The 13530-nt window shown below is 43.1% G+C and overlaps 1 long non-coding RNA gene across 1 annotated transcript; it reads right to left on the reverse strand.

The window, feature by feature from the left end:
- Window positions 1-9593: 9593 nt before the first annotated feature.
- Window positions 9594-12396, reverse strand: LOC122209403. The gene is made up of 3 exons (XR_006197581.1): window positions 12323-12396; window positions 11490-11756; window positions 9594-9676 (listed from the first exon to the last, which is right to left on the reverse strand). It is a non-coding gene; the product is annotated as an uncharacterized LOC122209403 (long non-coding RNA).
- Window positions 12397-13530: the final 1134 nt, after the last annotated feature.

Below are 13530 nucleotides of genomic sequence, written 5' to 3' on the forward strand. Positions count from 1 at the left end.
CTCTCTACCTTCTGACAGCTCTAATTTTTGGTGACCTCATTCTACTATCGATCTGAGGTCTGTCTCCCTTCCATATCAAGATTACACAAAAGACATCTGCTCAGTCTTCTACATAATAACTCTTGAGAGACTCGAAGGCAACAGTCATGAATCCCAAAGCATCTCTTCTCCAGGATAAAAAGCCTCCTTCCTCAGCAGACACACACTCAAGATTCACTTCAAATGCCACCACCTGTTGAAAGCCTCCCTTGCTCCCTCTGAAAAGAACTAAGCACACTCTCTTTAGCACTCCCAAGCTCTCTGAGCCAGTCCTTCATTGCCTCTTTTACCCCAATGTACTGTCTAAGCATTACATTTTCATTTTCCTCCCCACCTAACCTACCATTTGGAGGGCTCATGGCCAATCCATCCCTGTATCTTGGTGGTGCCTAATTACAGCTTAAAAACAGTATGCTGGTTTCTCAAAAAAAATTAAAAAAAAATAGATTTATATTTGATCTAACAAATCTACTTCTAGATAGACACGCAAAAGAAATGAAAGCAGGGTGGTCTCAAAGACATATTTCTACACCCGTATTCATAAAGCATGATTCACAATAGAAGATACAAGCAACCTGCTTTTTGCCCATCAGTAGGTAGATGGATAAACAAAATGTGGTAGAGATACTCAACAGAATATTAATCAGCCTTAAAAAGGAAGGAAATCCTGCTACACGCTATAACATGGATGAACGTTGGGGATATCACGCTAAGTGAAATAAACCAGTCACAAAAAGACAAGTGCTGTATGATTCCACTTCTATTCCACTCAAGTAGTCAAATTCGTAGAGACAGAACATAGAATGCCGGTTGCCAGGGGCTCGGAGGAGGGAAGAATAGAGAGTTAGCATTTCACGGATGCACAGTTTCGGTCTTATCAATAATAAGAGTTTCCAGAGACGTATGGTGGCAATGTTTGTACGACAGGAATGCACTTGAGACCACTGAATAGTACACTTAAAAAATGGTTAAAGTGGTAAATTTTATGTGTACTCTCTCACCATTAAATATGAAGGAAATAATAATTGCTGCTGAATGGGTGAATGCACACATATTTTAACAAAAAAGACTAATACCCAATAGTCTTTGCAGCCACTTTGGCTGAGGGGCGGAAGGTCATTTGAGGAGGGCAAGGCGATTGCCAGTACTTCTCAATCCATACCGTTTCCAAGGCTGCCTATCTGCATCTACCTAGAGCCTGTTTTAATGAGAACAGAAGTGCCTTAAGCTGATCCAAGCGGTCAGTACAGATCCTGTTTCTATCCCTCACATTCTTTTTTTGAAAACTAAGTTCTACAGATTGGCTCAATGATGCCAGCGGTTTGGAGAGAAATGCACTCAACTTTACTACTGTGGTTGGTAGAGAACACTTCCTGTGGGACGCACTTTCCCAGCAGATAGTTAGCCCCATCTGTATACTCTTTTACACGCATAGAGCATAACTTTCACCAAGAGATCCAGGTTCCAATCTCAACGGTCAGTAAGTCGGTATGTCCTTAGACAAGTCCCACCATCTCCCTTTGAAAGTCAGTTCCTCCATCCGAAGACAGAGGTCACATTTTGACCATCGCTGAAAAAGCAGCAAAATGTAAAATTTTGAAGAGCTTGGATTTGGAGTCAGGCAGAGCTGGCTCTAGGAGAAGGGCCAGTTCTTGATCAGAAGTGAAACCTGACTCTGTCAATTAATTTCTCTGATCCTCAGGTGTTTCTTTTTTAAAACAAAGATCGCAACAGGAATTACTATAGACAGGATTTAAAAACCAGTGACGTAATAGCCAAAAACTCTTACCATAACACATAGTAATAAGAAGTCAGTTTATTTTAGCCTCTATTTTAATTATTCCTCTCTGCTCTAATGTTCTTGTTCAGGAGAAGGGCAGCAATTCTGTCAGGAGTTTCCTGGCGGTCCAGTAGTAATCATCCAAGACAAGCATAATTGTCTTGTCGTCCTGAAAAGAAGGCCAGTGGGCTCCTTCATTTATGGGGCCAGTTGGCCACCATTGTGGATCTTAGGGCAGATAGACATTCAGAAACCAGAGTGCATGATGACTAAATTACTCAATAGATTTTTTTTTTTTAATTTTAGTTAGGTAACATACAATGCAATATTGGTATCAGGAGTAGAATTCAGTGATTCATCACTTACGTACACACCTAGGGCTCATCACAAGTGCCCTCCTTAATACCCATCACCCATCAGGCCCATCTCCCACACACTTCCCTCCATCAACCCTCAGTTTGTTCTCTATCATTAAGAGTCTCTGAAATTTGTTTCCCTCCACTTCCCCCCACTTTGCATATGTTCATCAATTTTGTTTTTTAAATTCCACATGAGTGAAGTCATGATATTTGTCTTTGATTAACTTATTTCACTTACATAAGACATTCTAGCTCCATCCACGTCATTGTCAATGGCAAGATTTCATTCTTTTTGGTGGCTGAGTAATATTCCATCTCACACACACACACACACACCACATCTTATTTACCCATTATCTATCAGTCAGTGGATACTTGGATATTTGGGCTCTCTCCATAGTTTGGTTATTGTCGATAATGCTGCTGTAAACACTGAGATGCATGTACCCCTTCAAATATGTATTTTTGTATCCTTTGGGTAAATACCTAATAGTGCAATTGCTGTATTATAATGTACTTTCATGTTTAGTTTTTTGAGGAACCTCCATACTGTTTTCCAGAATGGCTGCACTAGTTTGCATTCCCACTAGCAGTGCAAGAGGGTTCCCCTTTCTCTGCATTCTTGCCAACACCTGTTGTTTCTTGTGTTTTTTATTTTAGCCATTCTGACAGGTGTGAGGTGGTAGCTCATCAAACTCAATACCCAAAAAACAAACAACCCACTGAAGAAATGGGCAGAAGGCATGAACAGACACTTTTCCAAAGAAGACATGCAGGCGGCTAACAGACACATGAAAAGATGCTGAACATCACCCATCATCAGTGAAATGAAAATCAATACTTCAAAAAAAAAGTTTATTTATTTTGAGAGAAAGAGAGTGCACGCAAGCAGGGGATGGGCAGAGAGAGAGCGAGAGAATCCCAAGCAGGCTCTGCACTGTCAATCCAGAGCTCAACGTGGGGCTCCATCTCACTGAGATCATGACCTAAGCCAAAATCAAGAGTAAGGTGCTTACCCGACTGAGCCACCCAGGCTCCCAGCAATAGTCTTTTCAAAAGACATCATAAAAAGTCAGAAAATCCCCATAATCCAAACACACTGTGTGCACCTAAATTCAAATTCCTGCACTCTAAATTTAGAGTTTGCATCAGCTTGTGTACAGTTTAGTCATTACAAACTTTGTTTTATTTATTTTTATTTATTTTTTTAAAAGTTTATTTATTTATTTTGAGAGAGGGGAAGAGAGTAGCAAGATAGGGGGAGAGAGAGAGAATCCCAAGCAGGCCCTGTGTCTTTAGTGTGGAGCCCGACTTGGGACTCAAACTTACAAACTGTGAGATCACAACCTGAGTGGAAACCAAGAACCAGATGCTTAACCAACTGACCCACCCAGCCTCCCCAGGATTACAGATTTTAAAATGTAGGAGAACATTTCATTGTCCGCCGTGTTATACAGCAACATTTGCTTGTAAGGTCCAGGCCACACAAGATGGATATTCATCTGTACCTTTAGGGCACTATGTCAAGGTTTGATGACACAATTTGTTAATTAAAAAAAAAAAACAAAGAGTTATCTAATATATCTTTAAGTATGAGAGTCAAGTATCAAGTGCTTCAATTCCTTTGCAATATGTCTTTTCCCCAATACCATCCAGTGAAATCTTTAGACTCAAGGATTTTGAAATAGCAACTCTTCTGGAAAGGGAATTCTCCTCCCTACACCTGGTTCTATGAAAACCACCTTCCATTATCCATTTCACAGATCCCAGGCACACAACATATGTCCCCCATGCCGCTGAGTTTCACAGGATCAAACAGGGAGTAACATAATCCTCCAGTGCAAGCCAGGATTGGGAAATGCCAGGTGACTGTCACAGGTGGGTAGCTTACACTCTGCTTTGCTGGGATATCTTACACGAAGGAAACGTTCACTCTTAATTTTTGTGAACAGTCAACTGTGGCAACATGGATGCCTATAACTGGATTTCATTATGGAAATGATGCGAAAGAGGGCCACAGGCTCCAAAATCCATTAAACTGTTTTCTATTGCTTTACATATTCTTCTATGATAAAAATAGCATGATATTTGAATTTTAGAAGCCTCTGCCTAAAGGGTAACAGATGGATATTAAGAAGATTATAATAAAGAGGGGGGATTATCAAGAAATAAAGTGAGAGTTGGGGAAAGGATCGTCCTCACAGTTAAAGCAAATCAGTTTTGGGGGTGACGTGCTTTCTAGAATCTGACACTTCCCTCCTTGGCAATAAACCTCCGAGCACCTTGGTCACACGAAAGGGATTTGCAGCTGTGGGGTGGCTGGGTTTTCTTTCACAGCGTCCGCTAAATGCCCAGGGGTATGTCTGCAACTTCCCTCTCTGAAAACGCAATGTGTTCTTGGGTCCACTCACGATAGCTCTCGACACAAAGATCCTCTCTTGTCTCCTCGTGCATTTGTCTCCTTTGCCTCCTCTCCAAGGAAAGGGGACCACCAACATGCATTGCAACCTGCCTGCTTACATTTTGGCCAACCTCAACCCTCTAACATTTGGACAGCAACCAACCTGGATTCAAAATATCAGAATCACCTTTCATCTTTGTATCCTTAACAACTTGTAATTGCTGTGGCAAGTGCCATCTCTCTAGCTTTTTTCATTTATTTATTTATTTATTTATTTATTTATTTATTTAGAGAAAGAGAGATAGAGTGAGTGGGGGAGGGGCAGAAAGAAAGGGAGAGAATCTCAAGAATCTCAAGCAGCCTCCATGCTGTCAGCACAGACCCTGATGTGGGGCTTCAACATGTGAACCATGAGATTATGACCTAAGGTGAAATCAAGAATCAGATGCTTAATCAACTGAGCCACCCAGGTGTCCCAAGCTTTTCTTTACTTTTAATTTTTTTTTTTAATTTTTTATTTATATTTGGGAGAGAAAGAGACAGAGTGTGAGCCAGGGATGGGCAGGGAGAAAGGGACACACAGGATCGGAAGCAGGCTCTGGGCTTTTTTTTCTGAGCTGTCAGCACAAAGCCTGACACGGGGCTCGAACTCTTGGAACATAAGATCATGACCTGAGCCAAAGTTGGATGCTTAGCCGACTTAGCCACCCAGGAGCCTCTAAGCTTTTCGTTTCTAAACAACCATATTGAAACCTGTATTTTACCGCACCATACTAAAAGCCAGTAACGAACCATGTCTCACACCATGGTGGTACTTGTTCTTCTTGTCCGTTAATTGATGCCCTCCAAGGCCTGGAAAATCCTTTATCCCATCCCCCTGACACACTCCTATATTTTGTTTATGTCATTTAGAAATTCAGTTCCTGAGTAGTATTCAATTTTTCAGATTGTCAAAACAAAGTACATGTTTCTGTTCTCAGAATTCTTTCATAAGCACAAATTATAATTCCCAGGTATGGTATCATTAACCCATTAGTCATAATTATAATATTATAAGATCCATTTTCCATCTCTATTTGTTGAGTACTCTGTCTTTTCCTATCTTGGAGATATTTATTTTATCTCCTTTTCTTCTAGTTCAAGTACTTCCTCAATTAACTTCCTCACACAGGTTTTGCTGTTGGGCAAGAGTTATACTTTGGCTAGATGTAAAATAATTTAATCATCATCCTTTTTGCCTCGCATGTCATTGAATGTGGTAGACAAGATATCTGAACACTAGTTAACTGTCCTATGTATGCAGTGTGCTTTTAATCAAAAAGTGTAAAAAGTATTTTCTCTTTCAGATTCGGATATTTCAGTAGGGTTGACTCAAAGCCTGTAAATCTGTGTATCTGTCTGAGAAGACGTGAGTCCTTCAAGTCTGACAAGTCTTGTTTTCCTTTCATTCAGTTAGTCTTCTGTTTCTGTGAGTAGTTCCTCCTCCCTCTCAGTCTTTTTTATTAAGAAGTCTAAATGTTACCATATTAAGGCTTTTGGATCTGCCTACAAGTCTCTTAATTTCATACTGGAGCTTTATAGCTAACTAGTTAGAGAAGGATAAGTTGTTTTGAGTATAAAAGATTAGATCAAGAAACAGAATAGTCCTGGGGCACCCGGGTGGCTCAGTGGGTTGACCGTCCGACTTCAGCTCAGGTCACGATCTCATGGTTGATAAGTTCAAGCCCAGCGTCGGGCTTTGCATTGACAGCTCAGAGCCTGGAGCCTGCTTCGGATTCTGTGTCTCCCTCTCTCTCTGCCCCTCCCCCACTTTCACTCTTTTTCTCTCTCTTTCAAAAACAAACATTAAAAATTTTTAAGGAACAGAATATTCCTAATACCCCAAAACCACCTTAATTGTCTGCAGTGACTACCACCCATTTTACCTCTCATCTCCCACCACAGCACATTGATAACTGATATTTTGATTTCAAACAGCATAATTTCGTTTATGTAAATAAAATAATAAGATATGTACTATTTTGTGTCTGGCTTTCCCCTTCACATTGCTGTCTACAGCTGCTGATCATTTTTTCTTATTACTATATATTATTCCATTGCAAGAATATGCCACAATTTATTTACTCATTGTACTGTTGGCGGGCCCTGGGTCATTTCTGACTTTCTCTTAGAATTTTGAAGGCCATTTTCTCCTGGACCTCACTGAGGCGGATGATAAGTTTGGCCTCAGTCTATATAGTGATCCTTAAAAGAAACATAACTATCTTTTCCTTGTGGGGGTTACAATGTTTTCTCTGAATATCTGATTTTTCACGACTGTGTTCTTAGTATGGATCTATCTTTGTTTGGGGCACCGGGGTGGCTCAGTCAGTTAAGCATCCGACTTCAGCTCAGGTCATGATCTCACAGTCCAAGAGTTTGAGCCCTGCATCAGGCTCTGTGCTGACAGCTCGCTGCCTGGAGTCTGCTTTGGATTCTGTGTCTCCCTGTTTGTCCTACTCACTGCTTGGAGGTTTGCAACAGTCACAGTGGATACTATTGACATCATCGTCTCTTCCTTACAAGTAGCCACACTCCATATTTACCTCATTGACCTGTCACCATATTCCTACAAGGAAGGGGTCACATTATCACAACTTAGAGTTGTGCAAACTCTGGCTCAAAACATGAAGCACCTCTGGCCAATTTGGGAAGAACTCCGTTTCTAACAACTATCAGATCCTAACCACGATCCGACACATTCTAAAGAGCGTTCATTCACACGAAGTGTAGGGAAGAACTAAAGATATGCTACACTGCCAGTACAACCAAAAATCAGAAATAAAACCAAGAATTTCAAAACCAAATATTTTTAGGAAATATCAGGATAAAGTTGACTTGTTTTAACTATGAGACTTACAGCCTTTATACATCTGAGCTCTAAACACCTCCAAGGGGAAGATGGGCAAGACAAATGGCATGTGACACTTCCTAAATAAAGAAACTTTAAGATTATGATGTTTGTTTTTACCCAACATTCTATTATGAAAATTTGCCAACAAATGGAAATGTTGAAACAATCATACACGGAATACCCATGGACTCATCTCCCAGATTCTACAATTAAGACTTTGGTTTATTTGTTTATTATCTATCCATCCATCCATCCATCTACTTGTCCTTTATTCATGAATTAATCCCTTCACCTATCCACCATCTATCTATCCATCCACTTATCCATCTAGTCATCCTTTTCTCCATTCATCAATCCATCTTATATGTGGAGGCAGTTTGAAGTATATTACATGTACCTTTCACATATAAACCCTTCAGCATGTGTATTATTCATAAGACATCAACGTATTTTGTGATTCTATGTTACTGAGGTCAACACTACATAAGGCAAAATGCACCCATTTTCAGAATTCCTAAAGAGCTGTTGAATTTAGATTATACTTTTTAAGTTTTTTAATTTGAAAAGAATTTTGACAAATGCCTATAGACCAATAGGTCTATATACGCCAAGTTTATCACCCCCCGAAAGTTCCCCAAGGTCTCCTTCCCAGTGAATCCCTACTCCCACCCATTTACCCAGAGGAAACCACTTTTCTGGTTTCTTTTCTACCACCATGCCAAAAACAATCATCTTTAGCATTTTTTCTCAGCACAGATTAGCTTTGTCTGTTCAAATACGGATCTATTCTTTCACTTATGTATTGAGATTCATCTAAGTTGTTGACTGTATCTGCAGCTAGCAGAGAACCTTAATTCTTTTCTTTTTTCTGTACCAACTCATTAATGCAGTATGGAGTACACATTAGGGAGTGCTGGGCTACAGACTTAGGGAAGAGAAAAGAAGTCATCTGAACAAAATAAGGAGTCTTTTCTCCAGGACAGAGAATCAATAAGCCACTCTTAAGGTTTTTCTAAAAAATAATACAACTTATATTATGTTATACATATAAAATCTTGCCTCCATTAAAATGTACAAGGTAGACAACGTTTGATAACTGAAAGGGGCAAGAGAGAAACGTTTTTTGTTTTAAATGAGGACCCTGATTTATCTTCAATGAAGTTTGCTTTTATAGCTTTTCTATAACCACTGCAGATCAGTGAGTCTTACTTTTGTCAACATGACTTCAGAAGCTTGCCTGCATCTCAAGGTTGTAGAATACAATCAGACACGGCAAGGTAACTCTCCCAACTGTAAAGTGCTCTGTGAACATAGGTTAGCATCATCAACGACCCTGATTTGAATAATCATCTTCCTCCCTTACAGACTCACAGAAATTTAAAGTTGCAAGAAAATCTAGGGAGTGAGCACTTCACCTATCCCTTCAGTTTCTAGATGGGAAACCGAGTCCTGAAGAGCACCTAACTGATCAGCTGGTAGAGGTCAATGTGGGATCATAATCCAGGTCACTCCAAGTGGCATGTTTTTTACTCTATCCAGTGATATTTCTTTTGAATACAAGTTTGATTTAAATCTGGTAAAAACGCCACCCAAAGGTAACTTGGGTTTCAAATTAAGAGGACCTGAAAAAACTTTTATCTGTATCTACTAAGGTCACCACAGCCATCCGGTTTGCCCAGGACTATTCTGGCTTGAGTACCAAAAGTCCTGACTGCCCAGGACGCACCTCAGACCCAGAAAACCAGTCATCCGATACCCGGAATCTTCCAGGGGTCAGAGACAACGACACAAAACACATAACTGTATTTATATTTCAACCACTCTTGACAGTTGGACCATCATGTTCCTCAAGGACAATCAGAAAACCACTTAAATCTGCTCCCCACTTTTCCCCTGGAAGCAGGTGTCTCACAAGAAATGATTCATGTATCCCTTGGCCATTAAACTGTCCTTACCTATGGTGTAATGGTTACAAACTAAGACATTCAAATGATATCCCAGATTTAAATCTCAGATCTGCCCCGTACTAGCTGTGTGACCTTGAGCAAGTCACTTTACCTCCTTTAAAGCCTCGAAATGTCTTGCTTTGAAGTAAGGAGAATGCTTACCTTACGACCTGTTCTGTAGATGAAACAAGATCACTCATGTCAAGTGGTTAGCAGGGGCCAGGCATGCCACTAGTGTCCTTTAACACACGACTCGCCCTGTGATTTAATATGCAAGCCCTATAAGTGAAGTGAAACACCAAGCTGGGACCAGCTTCCGCGCGTGGGGTCCCATGAACATGCCCCCTGGTTTGAGTCAGTCAGGAAGAGCACTTCCCCCAATGAAAACCAGAAGAAATAGTTCAAACAACAGGCTTTCACCCTGGCTCAAAGGGTTAAACAAAAGCAACTGCTTTTACATGGGAAAATTTTGTCACCATCTTTTAAAGTGAAACCTTTTCATCTGTGCTAAAGCTTCAGAAGTCAGATTTCCCCCGAACTCACTTTGAGATTTTTGCTAGCAATGGGACTTTAATTACCTTTCTCATACACAGGGATGGCTCTCGTCTTTTTTTTTTTTTTTTTCTTGTTTAAAGGAAGAAGGAAAGAACTCACTTTTTTTTCTTCGTTCATTCTTTTTTTTTTCCCTTCCAGACTGAAATCTTTTGTTCCTGGCACATTCCATATGCTACCCTTTAATATTTAATCAGCCCCCACCTCATCAGAAGACTGCTGGCCTCATTAGATAATTAATGGTTGCCAGCATCATATTTGCTTCAGTTAATACATCTGCAGCCAGCAATTAGCGCCTGAGTTTATTAGTTGCACTGGCTTCATTTATTGGGGAAGCATTCTGCCTTTGATTGAAGCCGCTGGGATCAGCATATGTGGACAGCTTGCCCCCCTGTTCCGCGGGATTCTTTTGTTTACATTTTTTTTTGCTACAGTTTTGCAACACTGCGCATCCCAGCCCCGCCACTAACAGTTGGTGGAGAAGATTTCCCTTTTATAATTTAGAAGATAATTGGGTAATTCTGTGCAGGAGAGAAGGGCTGCGGAATGATTCTCTAACTTTGGGTGGAGTGAGGAGAGAGGAGGGAAGCGGCTGGCTAATTTGTTCTTTTGGAAATGTCTATTAAAAAAAAAGCCATATACGGAAAGTTGTAGAATATTCACTCTGGAGGGATGTGTGCTAAGAAACGTGATCTAATGTGTTAGGCAGCTGCTTGGAGCTGAGGAGTTGATGGGTGGGGGAGGGGCTTCTTCTAGCACCCTTCATCTCTAAACCTGACTTTCCACATCTTGGCCCCGACTCCACCTCCATTTTTATTACTAAGTGGGACGAAGTCAGTTCGTGCTTTTCAGGCACGCTTTCCTGGCAACCCTCATCACTGCCAGTTTCTTCCAGGTGATTAAAATCTTGGCCTATTACCAAGATTATTTACCAAATCAAAACCCTCTTCCTTCCTGATGCCAAAAATTGGGAAAGAGGATCATTAAGGACACAAAAATGATGTGATATCTGAATGAATGTGGGTATTAGTTTGTAGGTACATCAGAGAAACGCAGGACACAAAATACAACTCTCTGGATGGGGAGAAAAGGGAAGGAGAAAGCAGAAAAGTGGGCAAGTAACATCAGGCTTTCAAATTTCTCTGTGCCTCCTTTTTTAAGGCCCAAAATTGTGAAATCAAGACCAATCTAAATACAGGTGCCATAAATAGAAGGAAATAATGATGAAGATAAACATTTATTGAGCAGTTTTCAAGGGCCAGGCATCCTGCTAAATACACTTCTAAAAATGTGTGTTTTCTCATTTACTACTGAGACATCTCTATCGACCTTTCTCCACATTTTAAGATTGAGGGAAAGAAATTCTGTAGATTTGCAACAGGTTTTCCCAAGATCACACTACCTGTGGCGTCTGGGCCACCACTCGCTTAGGTCCCATCATGCATTGGGCACCTCGTGTATGTAAATCTATTTCCTTCTCATGAGAGCAGGTGAGCTCAGTGGGATTGAGTTCACTTACCTAAGGATCAGCAGTAAGAAGGGAGGTTGCTTCGTGCCCACGCCTCTTTCCCCTCCTGCAAAGATGGATACCATCTAGGGCCCCAACTGGGGTTCATGTTGAAGGAACAGTCTATAATGGCTCCAGACTCCTCAAAGTCATATGCAAAGCGTCGGAATGCTTTCTCACAGCACTCAGCTCTTTTGCACGAGTCAAGGTAGATCCTACATGCTTCTTCAGGCCGACTGGCTTTTCTCCCGAGTTCAGTTGTCAACCTCAGTGAGAATACTGTAAGAGATAAACTACATCACCAATAAAAGTGCAGCCGGTAGATCCCTCCCCTCGCAACGCATTGCCTCTCAAACTGTAAAGCCAGCACAAACAATATGGAAGACTTGTCACGCAGATTCTGATGGCAAAGCGTGGGAGGAACTGAGATTCTAAATTTCTAATGAGACCCTGGGTGATATCAAGGCTGGTAAAGCAGTGGTTCTCAAACCAGGGCACCCCTTAGAGTCTCTTGGGGTGCTTGTGTTTCTAAACACCAATTTCTAGGCATCAGCTCAATCAATTAAACTAGCATCTCTGAGGAGCGGGGAGCCAAAGATTCGGTATATCTTAAAAGCACCCCCAAGTTATTCTAATACACATCCAGAACAATTGGCTTGGAAAGAAAAATCTTAGGACGAGTCAGCTGAGTGTCCTATGAGTGATATAAACGAAGAAGGCAACAGAAAGCAGATTCAAGCCATCTCCATTTACAAGACAAGAATTAAGACTGCTGGTTATAAACCACATTCTCGCATTGTTCCTTAGGAAGGTACACAATACTATTAGAAGGAAACACGACTTACCATCTTAGATCCCCAACGAGTTTTCTGGGCAAACACAAACAAGCTGTTAAACATCCAGGGTTTCAGTGTTCTCGTCTGTAAAATGGAGCTAACACTTTAGCTACTGTTGGAGAAGGTCATGGAGAGGACGTGACCCGCCGCTGACCTGTCAGCCGAATCTAGGAATACCACCTGCACCTGTGGTTCCCACCGTGGCGTCGTTGCAATTAGAGGGCGGGGTGTGGTGCAGACCCTGGCGGAGACCGTCCGCCCTGTGGACGTGGCCGAGCCCCGTGAAGTCTCCTCCACGAACTCAGGATCCTGACGGCGGGTGCGGAGACCGGCTTCCCTGGCGGTGTCCCCGGCGGAGCCTCCCAGGTAAGTCCCCTCGCTTGTTAACGCGCCACCTGCACCTGCGCGCGCTCAGCGACCCGCTGCGCTCTTGCTCTCGCGGCCCTGCGTCCGGGGCGGGTTTGCGAGCCCGGTGGCCCGGCGGCCAGGAGACGAGGAACCGGTCCTGGGAAATCCTGAGGCGGCCGTGACCTCTATCTGGGGAGGGAGGCCGACCCTCGGTGCCGGCGGACCCAGCGAGCACCGGACGCGGGGAAAGGCCTCCGGTCGGCTTCTGCGCGCTTCTGGAACCGCCGGGGTGGGGGGGAAGGGAGGCGCCGGCGACAGGTGGGCCGGCGTCTCCCGTGGGCTCGCGGCCCCAGGGGCCCTCGCAGGCTGCAGCCCCGGTGAGAGAGCTGGCTGGAGGGCGGGGTTGGCCCAGGCCTGGCGGCTCCGGGGCTGGTACGCGAGGTGGGCGAGCGGGAGGAGAAGCTGGAGTCCTCGGTGGCCCTTTGCAAAGCTAAGAGAGCACGGGCCCAGGCAACTGAGGTCCCAGCCCTTCGAAGCCGGATCTGAGCCTGGATAGGTGGGCTCCTGGGGAAGCGATGCAAGAGGTCATCCAGAGGGCATGACCCCGGTGACCCGCGAGCGCTGGGGGGAATGTGCGCCTGCTCACTGCCCCAGGGTGGGAGCCGGTGCAAGGAAGCAGCCTGGAGAGTGAGGTGTGGTGGAGACTATCGTGGCTGAGCCCCATTATGGCCTTTCTGTAAAGTCAGGATTCCGGCAGCAGGTGCAGAGATTCCCCTGGTCTTGCAGCACCCAGGACAAGCCTTGAAATTAAGTCCCCTTTGCTTATGAACCCTGCCGCCTGCTGGTCCGGAGTGGCATGTCTCCCTCTC

The sequence above is a fragment of the Panthera leo genome, chromosome E3 (assembly GCF_018350215.1).
Source record: "Panthera leo isolate Ple1 chromosome E3, P.leo_Ple1_pat1.1, whole genome shotgun sequence".
Classification (NCBI taxonomy): Eukaryota; Metazoa; Chordata; class Mammalia; order Carnivora; family Felidae; genus Panthera; species Panthera leo.